Genomic DNA, 15343 nt, shown 5'->3' with positions numbered 1-15343 from the left:
ATTGCCACCTTCCTGCATGGCTCAGATTTAAATAAGGCACAATTAATTGGAAATCTTCCCACCAACCCTTATTGGCTCCTTCGTTAGTAAAATCAGGGAGCTGAATAGAAGAAAGTGTCTTTTTTTATATATAATTTTTATTAATATATTCTATGCACTAATACACAAATAAAATATACAAGCCTGCCACCATGGTATAATATGATTACATTGTCCATAAGTATAAAGTCATTCCTTTATACATATATATTTGCCATCATATATATACATCATCATATATCTATTCTATCCCACCTTTTCTGGACCCAATCGTACCATACTTTCCAACTGTTATAAAATTCTGAATCTTTTTTACCATTGATCAATCTAGTTAATCTATCTGATTCCGCACACTCATTAATTTTATATATTATTTTCAAATCTATCGGTAAGTATTGATTTTTCCACTCCTGCGCATACGCTAATCTTGCTGCAGTGATAATGTGAGTCAACAAGAACCATATATCTGATTTAACATTCAAAGGTTTTGCCCCCAATAGGAAAATCTCAGGTCTTAGTTCCAAATTAATCTGTGTAATTTCCAAAATCCATTGCCGTATTTTTTTCCAATATTTAACCGCCTGCGGGCAGGTCCATCATTGGTGAAAATAGGTTCCATTGCTGTAACTGCACTTCCAACAGCAGGCAGATGTCCCGGGAAACATTTTAGCTAATCTCGCCGGGGGGGGAGAAGAAAGTGTCTTAATGCAACTGATATAATCCCCTTAGCTATGAAGCGGTATTTACAATTTGTAATGAACTGCACTGCAGGAAGTGTATCTTGTCATTTCCATAACATTTTAAATAGAGGAAAGCATAATATTTGGTCTAAAGTAACAGAATATTATTCCTTTCACCAGAGCCAGGTTTTGTTTTGTTTTTTAAACAATTTTGGACAATTTTCCTCCATATCCTTCCTCTTTTTGTCCAGCTGTGCTTTTCTCTCCTTTCATAGCTATTTATTATGATTCCAATTTAAACATCAAAGAATCATTGGCCTCTTGCAATCTCTCCCAGGCATTAAGGCAGTCCACTTTACCTTAATTTCCTTCTAACTTAATTATTCTCCTTATGTGCCTTGTTTAACATATAAGTGCTACTAGCTCTAAGGTGAAAATTAACTACTAATGGTAGAAGGAAGCTAGGATGGCCATCTGCTCTTTTATGCCATTAAATGACTGACTAAATCTTAGCAGCTCAGAGAGTGTAGCCCTGATTTATTTATTTATTTAGTTAGTTAATTAGTTTGTCAAACATGTACGAGATAACAGGAATGAGTATAAACATGGACATGAACACAGGAAATGAGTACGAATAAATGGGGACAGTAAGACAGGGACGGTAGGCACGCTGGTGCGCTTATGCACGCCCCCATGGGAATGGGGTGAGGTCCATGGTAGACAGTTTAAGATTAAAGTTTTGGAGGTTTGAGGATGTAACAACAGAGTCAGGTAGTGCATTCCAGGCATTGACCACTCTGTTACTAAAGTCGTATTTTCTGCAATCGAGTTTGGAGCGGTTTACTTTGAGTTTGTATCTAATGTTTGCCTGTGTATTATTGAGGTTGAAGCTAAAGTTGTCATTGACAGATAGGATGTTGTAGCAGACAATTTTGTGTACTACGCTTAGGTCAGACCGTAGTTGGCGTAGTTCTAAGTTGTCCAAGCCCTAAATTTTGAGCCTGGTGGCATAAGGTTGTGAGCAGAGGAATGGAGGACTCTTCTCGTGAAATACCTCTGGACTTGCTCAATTGTATTAATGTCCGATATACAGTCTGGATTCCAGGCAGATGAGCTGTATTCGAGCATTGGTCTGGCAAAGGTTTTGTACACCCTAGTTAACAATTTGATGTTACAGGAGAAGAAGCTTCGCAAAATTAGGTTAACAACTCTTAATGCCTTTTTGGCAATGCTGTTACAGTGAGCTCTGGGGCTTAGATTGTTTGAGATGACTATTCCTAGGTCCTTGACAGAGTGAGGGTCATCTACAAGGTCGTATCCACCCAGCTTGTATTTAGTCTTCTGATTTTTGTTGCCAATGTGTAAGACAGATATTCTCCTTATGTGTCTTTTTTTAACATGGAAGTTAAAGAGCAAATAAATGCTAAGGTGAAACATAACTACTAATGGTAGAAGGAAGCTAGGATGGCCACCTGTTCTTTTATGCCATTAAATGACTAACTAGATCTTAGCAGCTCAGCGAGTGTAGCTCCTGATGGCAGAGGAAAAGCATAGGAAGCAAGCGAGAAAATACTTACAGCGGAAGTTCATTGTTCAGTTTCTTAGAAGGAGCTTCATCAAAAGTATATTGGAAATAGACATTTAAGATATGAGAAACTATGCCGCCAATCAGGAACTTGCCAGGCTGGTACCACTCATGTGGAACCAGAAATGACTCTTTGCTAGAGCACTTCTGGATGTCTGCTTTAGCTCTCCCATAAGACGGAAGGAGTACTAGCGTTGTTAGCACGAACATCTGATTCCATATCACTCTAGACGGAGGTTGATTCCAGGCCATCTGTAGGTTGAGAGCTTTTGCAAAAATCAGAAAGCTGCATCATCAAACAAACGGCTCCACAACTATAACCATAGAAAAAGGAGTGTAACTAAGGACAGCCCAACTCTGAAAAATACTCTTTAGACTTCAAGCAATGCAAAGATAAGGCAATAATTGCCTAAATGAATTGGAGAAATTTACAATGTACAACTGGATAGCATTTTGCCTTCTTCTTTGTCTTTCCCTAGCTTGGAATTGTGCAAAACAAAGGTTTTATAGTTCCTTGCAATATTCACTGATGTATTCATGTTTTTGATGTTGTCTAGCAATCCCTCGGGTGAAGTCAATATGGAGAACGAATGACCTCAGATAATTGCAAGCCGGATAATTACTACTGATGCAAACTAGGTCTCTTTGCGGCAGAAAAGGGAGTAACTCTTTTTGTATATTTAGAAAAAAACATGTGGAAGTTGACTCAATGAGGATGCAATTAGATGAGTTTGCTCAAAGGACTTAGAAGAAAACTTTGGAGAAGAAAACTGTTAGGGAATGGGGTTGAGGGGTACCCCAGACCGTGAACCAGCTCATGAGCAAACACACTGAGACTGAAATAAATCTGACAGAGGCGTCTTGTGTAAAAATATAATTTACTTTAAAACATTTAAAAAGCACTATGTCTTTAAGAAAGCACATTAAAAACAAAGTCTTATCTTGGTTATGTGAAGCCAGGCTATCTCCTTAGATTCCTCTCCACAATATCGAAACAGTTCACAAGAGAATAAAGCTAACATGAAGATAAGCAGCTTCGGTGTCGATACATCATCGAGGTAGTAGAAGGGCGGCAGCACAAACTTCACAGCTAAAAGTCACCTGAAATAAAAACAGTTCAAACAGCAAACGTAGCTTGAAGTTTGTGGGAGGAAGAATGTCCAGCAACAGCAGTCCCGATGATAGCTTGCGTGCTTCAAAACAGCAAAAGGCAAGCATCCGTAGGAGTTTCTCTGCAACAGCGTCTGGAGTCCTTATCTGTGCTTCTCCTCCCATCTGCAACGTTGCACTGAGCTCTGCTTGCAGCTTCCAGCAAGAGCTCTTGCATCTAGGCCTAAACAGCGTTAGGCCCAAGGAGCAAGCGAAAAGGTCCTTGCTTATATGGGGAGTTAACCTGCAATTAACTAGGGCGGGGAAGGCTTGCAGGTAATTGCAAACAGGAGATGGGTTGATTGAAACCATACTGTTTGTGACTGATCAAGTAGCCACAGCAACCCTGAAAACACTCGTGACAAAAACTTTCAAAAGATTATTTTTCTCACGTTCCATTTTGGTTGAATAATCCCTGCGATGGTCCTTCGTGTCAGCTTATGTCGGGACAGCAAACCAACATCCACACCAAATTCAAAAGTGATGGACTCTTTGTTACATTCGGCGCATATAGTAAGTTCTTAGCAAAGAAAGAAGCTATGAAGCTAATGATGGACATGAGATAGTGGACTACCAATATTCAAAGAGAATTGTTATGTCGTTTCTGGTCACTCAAACATTCTCCATTAAATTGGATGGCTGAAACTGTGTCAGATGATCTCACATTGGCCATTCTATGACTTTCCTCAACACACCGAACTTTAAGGGAAGGCTGGGGGAAAATGCTACTAATATTGAGATGATTTCAAATCATGCATATTTTGGAATTGAAAGAACTTGTTAAACTAGAAAGAGAAGCATTGGAGAACAGCTTCTCGGTGCCAGTTTTCTGATCTTGCTCTGAAATTTGTCTTCATACCAGTGGCAGGTTTCAACACTTTATATTACCAGTTCTGTGGGTGTGGCTTGGTGGGCGTGGCAGGGGAAGGATACTGTAAAATCTCCATTCCCACCCCACGCCAGGGGAAGGTTAATGCAAAATCCCCATTTCCTCCTGATCAGCTGGGATTTGGGAGGCAGAGAATAGATGGCGATGGGGCCAGTCAGAAGTGGTATTTACTGGTTGTCCGAACTACTCAAAATTTCTGCTACTAGTTCTCTGAACTACTCAAAATTTCCACAATCGGTTCTCCCGAACTGGTTGGAACCCGCTGAAACCCACCTCTTCATACCCTGCTTCTGTCAAGCCTGAAGTTGACCCAGCTATAGCTGTTTTCTTTTCTGTGGGTTTTTTTTCCTATCAGGGTTTCTTTTCTCATGGCTTCAGGTTGACACATCTTGGAACTGAAGGTGGGTAGATATAGATGGGGTTTGTAGTAGGGGTGGGATTCAGCTGGTTCAGACTGGTTCGGGAGAACCAGATGCTAATTTTACATCTGGTTCGTCGAACCGGTAGTTGCAAGGACTGCCCACCCCACCCTGCCCCTCCCAGGAGTCTCCATGCGGTCTCCATTTTGGATGCCAGGTAAGTGCAGAGCCAGTGTGGAGACTATGGGAGGGTGAAAATGGGCCTCCCAGAAGTTCTGGGCCTATTTCTGGCCTCCGGAGGCCTCCGGAGTCCAGGGGAGGGCATTTTCACCCTCTCGGAGGCTTGAAGAAAGCCTCCAGAGCTTGGGGAGGTTGAAAAATGGGTCTCCTGGAAGTTCTGGAAGTCCATAAATGGGCCTGTTTCCGGCCTCTGGATAGCCTCCAGAACCCATGGAAAGCCGTCTTCACCCTCCCAGAGGCTCAAAGAAAGCCTCCGGACCTTGGGGACTGTGAACCCCCCCCCCCACACACACACATTGTGGTTCAGGAGGCCGAGTAAGTCACACCCACCATGGCAATGCCCACTCAGCAACTGGGCAGAGAACCGGTTGCTAAAATTTTTGAATCCCACCCCTGCTTTGTAGCCAAAACAGAATAGCTCTCTGATAAGTCAGAGACATTCCAATAGCTGGCTGGCCAGAGAAAGAGAGACATAACCAGGCAACCAGCCAACATCCAGATTGGACAATGTGATTTATTGTTTTGAGAAAACAGGAAAATTTTACTTTTTCATGTGCTGGAAAGCGCAGGAACATTCAGAATTGGCTTTCTACCAGTTTGCACCAAAATGGTATCTCCAAATATCACTGTCCTTTGAGGAACCAACTTGCTTTGGAGGTCTGTTTGCAATGGGTGTATTAATTGAAACCCTGACAGATTCTCTCCTCCTCTGGACTCTCCATGAGGACAGGAGTCCTATTTTGCTGCCTTGCCCAAGAAGTAGAAATGTCCAAGATGCGGTCAACAATTATTGGAGGCATTTCTTCTGCACTAGGACTTGCACAGACTTCTCTACTCCAGGGCGAAGAAACAGAAGATACCCGTCAAAATTGGTTGATACTTGAGATAATAAGTTGAAGTTCTTCTTTATGTATCATAGGAATTTAGAGTAAGGGGCCCATTTCTACATCTACTCTACATTTGCCACTAAATTTAAAAAGGAAAGGAAAGGAAAAACATCAAGTTCATAGGGAGGTAGCAAATAAAAATTATTTATTTCACTAGGGAGCTATGTTTGGCTTTGTTAAAATCTGGAGAGCCACAAGATGGAAGCAAAGAGAAAAAGAAGAACATTTTGGCCATCAGATTTATGTGCTCCATAAATACAACAGTCCAAAATTTAATCGAAATTAAATCGGAACAACTAGTTGATGTTTCAGATATGAAATCACAGTAGAAATTCTACTTGTGGACTTAGTCCTATTGATGGATTTAAGCCATCCTTCTTATAAACTGGTTCCACATGAAACTCATATGCAAATGAAGCCACTGAGCTGTTTCTCCTTTAAATAATCGCAAACACAGAAAAGGGCATCACAGAGCCAAAGCTGTCATTTCTCTAAAGTCAATGAGCTTTCCTTACTCCCCAATGGATCTTGCCATTCTTCTTCTTTGCTTAGTAGCCGCTCCTGTGTGTGAGTATCTTCCAGATTGACCTGAAAAATGAGATAAAAACAACAGAAAGGCTGAGTTCTAATTCCTGCTTTGTCATTCATTTAGATGTTCATTCCACCGTCCAACTAGTGGAATCTGGGCCAGGAACAGTGAGCCCTGGAGGATCCATCAAATTGACTTGCAAAGTGACAGGGGACTCCATCACAAATGCATACTGGGAGTGGATCCGCCAGGCTCCAGGAAAAGGATTGGAATGGGTGGGCCAGATAGACTGGGCTAGTAATAACTGGAGGACATACTATGCCTCATCCCTCCAAAGCCGAACAACCTTGACAGCCGATTCCTCCCGCAATGAATATTATTTGGCCATGAGGTCCTTGGCAGCTGCAGACACAGCCACATATTACTGTGCACGAGGACCACAGTGAGAGAAAGCAAAGGAGGAAGTGTGAAAAACCTCTGGGCCTTTGTCTGATGAAACCTTATGCATTCACATGAATGGATTGAGATAACTTAATTCTTTCTCCAGGCTGCTCTTCTCTGCAGAGAGGAACAAGCTACTCTTCCAGGTCAACAAGAAGTAGAACTGGAATTCAGAGTAGTTGCTCATATGCAGAAGACACATAGCTTCCTATTTGCTTCTTCTTTCTTTTCTCTTTCTTTCTTTTCTCTTCTCCTGTTTGCACAGTTTTCTCAAGAACGGACTGCAACATCATTATCATGAACAAGGATTAAGAGATACAGTGTCCTCTTAGTTGGATCTGCTTCTTCTTTCTTTTCTCTTTCTTTTGTTTCTTTTTTCCTATTTCCACAGTTTTTCTCAAGAACGGGCTGCAACATCATTGTCACGGACAAGGATTTAGAGATACAGTGTCCTGGTAGTTGGATTGAGTAACAAGTCCTAAGAGTCATGTAAACCTTTGCCATTTGTGCTCTGTGTGTCCAGGTGTGTACTGGTTTTCAAAAGAGGTCAGCAAGAGTGTGAAGAGGTAGGAATGGAAAGAATCTGATCAGGCATTGTACCGAATTGTCCTTCACAGACAGCAGTTTCATCAAAGCTGAACTCCCCATTACAGCTAAGAACATGAATATCTGCTCATTCTAAGGAAACAAGTGCTAATAATGTATAGTTTACATCATTATCAATTAAATGGATATATTACATATTTTTACAAGGAAACTTTGTGGAGATTGATTGCCAGTGAATAAAGATATTATTTTTGTTTTTTTAAATTTCTTGACTTGGGGCTATTGAGCTCATTTCTTTCAATCTGGAAACTCTGGAGAACTCCTAGAGAATAGACTCATTGTCCCAATCCCTATTTTCTAACCTATATAATGAAGGTCTCTTCAGACCCTGAGCCTGATGGGCCCCTTCTATCTGCTTTGCGCAAGAAGGCAGCAGTGTCTAAGAAAATGAAATTCTCCATTGAACACAAATGAAAGTGTGGTTTCATCTGTTAGCCTGATGGTTTCCTCTGCTGCTTCCCAAATATTACTCAATAAGTCTCTGGAGACCCTCCTTCACCAAGAGACTTTCTCATGTCTTTTTATAGCTTTGAGATACAATTGTTTCCCTTTCTTCCTTTTTCATTTGCAGACCAAGCTTGATATGTTCGAAACAGTTCCTCTCTCTTCGCTCACTCCCTGCCCTCTTTATTTATTCATAACTACAGATGGGGATGACAGAAACATGAAAAAATATATTGCATGGAACAAACCTAGCAGTGTATCATGAAACATCAGTCGGAGACTTCCAATGCTGTGGAAGAGAAGGGAAGGGAATTGGAAGTGATGGGAAAATGTTGTGCAAGCAGTGGAAACAACAAGAAACACAAAATAATTATAACCCATCCTATTGAGCTGGACAGGATGTATGACTGGATATTGGCTGGTCTGTTTTGAATAGTTTAATTCACTCCTCAGTGATAATCCTGATGTGCTTTCAGTGGGCACATACTGTATTATTACGTCAATTTTTCAAACCATGCAATGATGTCTGATTAACTTCCAAGGGCAATTTAATGTCCTTATTTCAACCTGTGCAAATGTTTGTCTTGGCACAGAGTGAACTAAAGAATTCATCCATATATTGGAAATGGCTCTACACTATTGATCAGGTCAGGAAAAGTAGCTGATTGTTCCAAAGATTGGGGAAGGCAGAGCATATACAGTATGACTTTCCTTCTGACAAAACGGGCCTGGTGGCTCAGCAGACTAAAAGCATTGTGATTAACACCAGCTGTCTGCAATTACTGTAAATTCGAATCTCACCAGGCTCAAGGTTGACTCAGCCTTCCATCCTTTCTAAGGTAGGTAAATTGAGAACCCAGTTTGTGGGGGCAATAAGCTGACTTTGTATAAATATACAAAAGTATGAAGGCTATTGCTTAACGCATTGTAAGCCGCCCTGAGTCTCCGGAGAAGGGCGGCATATAAATCATTTTTTTTAAAAAATCAACCCGTTGTTTCACATGTTTCTTAAGGATGAAAATAAATAGACTTTAACTGATGTTGAGACATTTTCAGTCATGTCTACAATGGAAGATGAAGGCACTCTAGAAGGTCAAAGATGTGTGTGTCTCTTTTATCCTGAGGGCTATGTAAATTCAGTGACAGCTTCCTGTTCAAAGGAACCATATCTTCCTGCTCTCCTTCTGCACTCCAAAACCAAATGTTGAGTGCCTGTTTTCCCATCAGTAAGAATCCTCCAATCTTTTGAAGAAGCAATAATGGCACTCTGGATGAACCTCATGTTCTTGTTAGTTGTCCTCACAGGTATTATTTTCCCCTCCAAAGAGATGGGTTATTCCTCATTTTTTTGTGTTTACCTGCAGGAAGTCTTATTAAACAACCTTTCTGTTTAGGTGTCCAATGTGAGGTTCAATTGGTGGAATCTGGAGGGGATGTGAGAAGACCCAGAGAGTCCCTCCGTCTCTCCTGCCAAGCCTCTGGATTCACCTTCAGCAGCTACGGCATGAGCTGGGTGAGACAGCCTCCTGGGAAAGGCCTCGAATGGGTGGCATATCTATATACTAGTTCATATATTTACTACTCTGACAAAGTCAAGGGAAGGTTTACCATCTCCAGGGACAATGCCAAAAGCCAGCTGTATCTGCAAATGAACAGCCTCAAACCAGAGGACACAGCAGTCTATTACTGTGTGAGAGCCACAGTGAGAGGAAGGATATGTGAAGCCAAGCAAAAACTTCCTATTTCACAGAGCAGTTCTGAAATTTGCCTTTGGAGCAATATTCAGCTTCATTAATTTGGAATCCCTTTTCATGTCATCATTCAGCACTTCAACCTTCATCCATTTAGTCTATAGGAATGAGCCTCCTTTTCTATTTTCATGTAAGGAGCTCTGTGCTTCAATTTCATTCTCACTACAGGTGTATATTTACTCAATCTAATCATTCCTGGCCCTCTCTCATTTCACCACCCATGTTTCTTAGCCCTTAAGTTAGTAATGCTATCATAAATTTATTTAAATTTAATCAGGATAAATAGTTGGGGTTGTAGATGTGAATACCATAGTCAAAGTAAAATTTTGGGATAGGACTGATTAACTGACTTAACCTACCTTTCTTATAAATTGGTTTTAAGTTCCACATGAAACTCCTATGCAAATGAAGCCACTGAGCTGTTTCTCCTTTAAATAATCACAAACACACAAAAGGACATCACAGAACCAAAGCTGTCATTTCTCTAAAGGCAATGATATTTCCTTACTCCCCAATGGATCTTGCCATTCTCCTTCTTTGCTTAGTAGCAGCTCCTTTGTGTGAGTATCTTCCAGATTGACCTGAACAATGAGATAAAAACAAAAGGAAGGTTGTGTTCTAATTCCTGCTTTTTCATTTATTTAGATGTCCACTCCACTGTCCAACTTGTGGAATCTGGACCAGGAACAGTGAGCCCTGGAGGATCCATCAAATTGACTTGCAAAGTGACAGGGGACTCCATCACAAATGCATACTGGGAGTGGATCCGCCAGGCTCCAGGAAAAGGATTGGAATGGGTGGGCCAGATAGACTGGGATGGTAGTGACTGGAGGATATACTATGCCTCATCCCTCCAAAGCCGAACAACCTTGACAGCTGATTCCTCCCGCAATGAATATTATTTGGCCATGAGGTCCCTGACAGCTGCAGACACAGCCACATATTACTGTGCACGAGGACCACAGTGAGAGAAAGCAAAGGAGGAAGTGTGAAAAACCTCTGGGCCTTTGTCTGATGAAACCTTATGCATTCACATGAATGGATTGAGATAACGTAATTCTTCCTCCAGGATGCTCTTCTCTGCAGAGGGGAACAAGGTACTCTTCCAGGTCAACAAGAAGTAGAACTGGAATTCAGAGTAGTTGCTCATATGCAGAAGACACATAGCTTCCTATTTGCTTCTTCTTTCTTTTCTCTATCTTTCTTTTCTCTTCTCCTGTTTGCACAGTTTTCTCAAGAACGGACTGCAACATCAATATCATGAACAAGGATTAAGAGATACAGTGTCCTCTTAGTTGGATCTGCTTCTTCTTTCTTTTCTCTTTCTTTTGTTTCTTTTTTCCTATTTCCACAGTTTTTCTCAAGAACGGGCTGCAACATCATTGTCATGGACAAGGATTTAGAGATACAGTGTCCTGGTAGTTGGATTGAGTAACAAGTCCTAAGAGTCATGTAAACCTTTGCCATTTGTGCTCTGTGTGTCCAGGTGTGTACTGGTTTTCAAAAGAGGTCAGCAAGAGTGTGAAGAGGTAGGAATGGAAAGAATCTGATCAGGCATTGTACCGAATTGTCCTTCACAGACAGCAGTTTCATCAAAGCTGAACTCCCCATTACAGCTAAGAACATGAATATCTGCTCATTCTAAGGAAACAAGTGCTAATAATGTATAGTTTACATCATTATCAATTAAATGGATATATTACATATTTTTACAAGGAAACTTTGTGGAGATTGATTGCCAGTGAATAAAGATATTATTTTTGTTTTTTTAAATTTCTTGACTTGGGGCTATTGAGCTCATTTCTTTCAATCTGGAAACTCTGGAGAACTCCTAGAGAATAGAATCATTCTCCCAATCCCTATTTTCTAACCTATATAATGAAGGTCTCTTCAGACCCTGAGCCTGATGGGTCCCTTCTATCTGCTTTGCGCAAGAAGGCAGCAGTGTCTAAGAAAATGAAATTCTCCATTGAACACAAATGAAAGTGTGGTTTCATCTGTTAGCCTGATGGTTTCCTCTGCTGCTTCCCAAATATTACTCAATAGGTCTCTGGAGATCCTCCTTCCCCAAGAGACTTTCTCATAATTCTGTTTATAGCTCTGAAATAAAATTGTTTCCCTTTCTTCCTTTTTCATTTGCAGACCAAGCTTGATATGTTCGAAACAGTTCCTCTCTCTTCGCTCACTCCCTGCCCTCTTTATTTATTCATAACTACAGATGGGGATGACAGAAACATGAAAAAATATATTGCATGGAACAAACCTAGCAGTGTATCATGAATCATCAGTCGGAGACTTCCAATGCTGTGGAAGAGAAGGGAAGGGAATTGGAAGTGATGGGAAAACGTTGTGCAAGCAGTGGAAACAACAACAAACAAAAAATAATTATAACCCATCCTATTAAGCTGGACAGGATGTATGACTGGATATTGGCTGGTCTGTTTTGAATAGTTTAATTCAGTCCTCAGTGATAATCCTGATGTGCTTTCAGTGGGCACATACTGTATTACGTCAATTTTTCAAACCATGCAATGATGTCTGATTAACTTCCAAGGGCAATTTAATGTCCTTATTTCAACCTGTGCAAACGTTTGTCTTGGCACAGAGTGAACTAAAGAATTCATCCATATATTGGAAATGGCTCTACACTATTGATCAGGTCAGGAAAAGTGGCTGATTGTTCCAAAGATTGGGGAAGGCAGAGCATATACAGTATGACTTTCCTTCTGACAAAACGGGCCTGGTGGCTCAGCAGACTAAAAGCATTGTGATTAACACCAGCTGTCTGCAATTACTGTAAATTCGAATCTCACCAGGCTCAAGGTTGACTCAGCCTTCCATCCTTTCTAAGGTAGGTAAATTGAGAACCCAGTTTGTGGGGGCAATAAGCTGACTTTGTATAAATATACAAAAGTATGAAGGCTATTGCTTAACGCATTGTAAGCCGCCCTGAGTCTCCGGAGAAGGGCGGCATATAAATCAATTTTTTTAAAAAATCAACCCGTTGTTTCACATGTTTCTTAAGGATGAAAATAAATAGACTTTAACTGACGTTGAGACATTTTCAGTCATGTCTACAATGGAAGATGAAGGCACTCTAGAAGGTCAAAGTAGCCTGGGTCTCTTTTATCCTGAGGGCTATGTAAATTCAGTGACAGCTTCCTGTTCAAAGGAACCATATCTTCCTGCTCTCCTTCTGCACTCCAAAACCAAATGTTGAGTGCCTGTTTTCCCATCAGTAAGAATCCTCCAATCTTTTGAAGAAGCAATAATGGCACTCTGGGTGAACCTCATGTTCTTGTTAGTTGTCCTCACAGGTATTATTTTCCCCTCCAAAGAGATGGGTTATTCCTCAGTTTTTTGTGTTTACCTGCAGGAAGTCTTACTAACAACCTTTCTGTTTAGGTGTCCAATGTGAGGTTCAATTGGTGGAATCTGGAGGGGATGTGAGAAGACCCGGAGAGTCCCTCCGTCTCTCCTGCCAAGCCTCTGGATTCACCTTCAGCAGCTACGGCATGAGCTGGGTGAGACAGGCTCCTGGGAAAGGCCTCGAATGGGTGGCATATATATATACTACTTCATATATTTACTACTCTGACAAAGTCAAGGGACGCTTCACCATCTCCAGGGACGATGCCAAAAGTCAGCTGTATCTGCAAATGAACAGCCTCAAACCAGAGGACACAGCAGTCTATTACTGTGTGAGAGCCACAGTGAGAGGAAGGATATGTGAAGCCAAGCAAAAACTTCCTATTTCACAGAGTAGTTCTGAAATTTGCCTTTGGAGCAATATTCAGCTTCATTAATTTGGAATCCCTCTTCATGTCATCATTCAGCACTTCAACCTTCATCCATTTAGTCTATAGGAATGAGCCTCCTTTTCTATTTTCATGTAAGGAGCTCCGTGCTTCAATTTCATTCTCACTACAGGTGTATATTTACTCAATCTAATCATTCCTGGCCCTCTCTCATTTCACCACCCATGTTTCTTAGCCCTTAAGTTAGTAATGCTATCATAAATTTATTTAAATTTAATCAGGATAAATAGTTGGGGTTGGAGATGTGAATACCACAGTCAAAGTAAAATTTTGGGATAGGACTGATTAACTGACTTAACCTACCTTTCTTATAAATTGGTTTTAAGTTCCACATGAAACTCCTATGCAAATGAAGCCACTGAGCTGTTTCTCCTTTAAATAATCACAAACACACAAAAGGGCATCACAGAACCAAAGCTGTCATTTCTCTAAAGTCAATGAGCTTTCCTTACTCCCCAATGGATCTTGCCATTCTTCTTCTTTGCTTAGTAGCCGCTCCTGTGTGTGAGTATCTTCCAGATTGACCTGAAAAATGAGATAAAAACAAAAGAAAGGTTGAGTTCTAATTCCTGCTTTGTCATTCATTTAGATGTTCATTCCACCGTCCAACTAATGGAATCTGGGCCAGGAACAGTGAGCCCTGGAGGATCCATCAAATTGACTTGCAAAGTGACAGGGGACTCCATCGAGAATAGATACTGGGAGTGGATCCGCCAGGCTCCAGGAAAAGGATTGGAATGGGTGGGCCAGATAGACTGGGATGGTAGTGACTGGAGGACATACTATGCCTCATCCCTCCAAAGCCGAACAACCTTGACAGCCGATTCCTCCCGCAATGAATATTATTTGGCCATGAGGTCCCTGACAGCTGCAGACACAGCCACATATTACTGCGCACGAAGGCCACAGTGGGAGAAAGCAAAGGAGGAAGTGTGAAAAACCTCTGGGCCTTTGTCTGATGAAACCTTATGCATTCACATGAATGGATTGAGATAACTTAATTCTTCCTCCAGGCTGCTCTTCTCTGCAGAGAGGAACAAGCTACTCTTCCAGGTCAACAAGAAGTAGAACTGGAATTCAGAGTAGTTGCTCATATGCAGAAGACACATAGCTTCCTATTTGCTTCTTCTTTCTTTTCTCTTTCTTTCTTTTCTCTTCTCCTGTTTGCACAGTTTTCTCAAGAACGGACTGCAACATCATTGTCATAGACAAGGATTAAGAGATACAGTGTGGAAGATAAATTATAAGATGACACTGTCCATACCCTACAAAGAAAACCTTTACAAAATGTTCTACCGATGGCACCTCCCACCGGCGCGCCTAGCCAAGATGTTCCCAAATACATCTCCGATGTGCTGGAAATGTAAATCACAGAAAGGGACATATTATCATCTCTGGTGGCTATGCCGAAGGGCAAAACAATACTGGCAACAAATCAAAACAATGATTGAAGAAATTACGAAACAAAAACTTGAAATGAGACCGGAAACCTTTTTATTGGGAATCATCACAGCAAATTATACCAAAGAAATAAAATATCTAATTATTCATATCCTCACAGCAGCACGTATACTCTTTGCCCAACATTGGAAATCTGAACAGTTACCTACAGAAGACAAAATAATCGCTAAAATTACAGAATGCGCAGAATTAGATAAGCTTACAAAAGAAATACAAGAGAAAGATGATACTGATTACTATTTAGTATGGCAAAGATGGTACGGCTGGCTGGAGGCAAAAATAGGAATACAAAGATAGTTTATGACTAATCAATAGAAATGTATAGAAGTAAATAAGGAATCAATTATATATATATATATATATAACCATGTAAACAGATGATTATAGACATTGATATAAATAGAAAAATGGAAAATACCCCACCGTTATAGTAACTTCTAAGAGTCAGTCATTGGACTGAATCGA

Source organism: Pituophis catenifer, unplaced genomic scaffold, assembly GCF_029215685.1.
Source record: "Pituophis catenifer annectens isolate HBS135680 unplaced genomic scaffold, rPitCat1.0.hap2 SCAF_15, whole genome shotgun sequence".
NCBI classification, from domain to species: Eukaryota; Metazoa; Chordata; class Lepidosauria; order Squamata; family Colubridae; genus Pituophis; species Pituophis catenifer.
The sequence above is the reverse complement of the archived record's forward strand: the minus strand, read 5'-3'. Positions refer to the sequence as shown.